We start from the raw sequence: 497 nt of genomic DNA on the forward strand, positions 1-497 counted from the left end.
TTATTAAAAAGCATTTTTTAAAAAAGATATTTTCTGCATCCTTATAAGAGCATCCCCTAATTATTTTACAAAAAGTCTCAGTAACTAACAGTTTTAATCAAACTTAGTGATCATTTAGCCAATAAATATTATTCCTTCTGAAATATCATACACGCACATCATAAAATTTCACCTCTGTTACTCGTTCCTTCCTAAATACTGGTTGTTTATTGACCCAAAATCTGTAAAAAGTGCTAACCTCTAGCACTGCTGATTATTTTATTATGGGTTTTTGGTTTAAGGGGAAAACAACTCAAGTCAACAAGGCGTGTGTCTAATCGCCTATTCCATTAGTTCAGTGAGTCCCATTTGCAGAAGAGAGAGGGAGAGAGAAAAAAGAAAATAAGAAAGAAAACAGATGTGTGTCTCTGCATTGTAGCAAGGCAAAGGGAACACAACCCAGACACACCGCCCATCACCACCACCACCACCACCTCCTCCTCCTCCTAAGCAAACAC

General features: G+C 37.0%; 1 protein-coding gene across 1 annotated transcript in view; it reads left to right on the forward strand.

Moving 5' to 3' along the window:
• Positions 188 to 497, forward strand: part of LOC107644497 (auxin response factor 19-like) — a gene marked incomplete in the record, with an annotated part of 7509 nt that continues 7199 nt past the window's right edge. The window contains 1 exon segment of the mRNA XM_016348366.2: positions 188 to 497.

This window comes from Arachis ipaensis, chromosome B05 (assembly GCF_000816755.2).
Source record: "Arachis ipaensis cultivar K30076 chromosome B05, Araip1.1, whole genome shotgun sequence".
Classification (NCBI taxonomy): domain Eukaryota; kingdom Viridiplantae; phylum Streptophyta; class Magnoliopsida; order Fabales; family Fabaceae; genus Arachis; species Arachis ipaensis.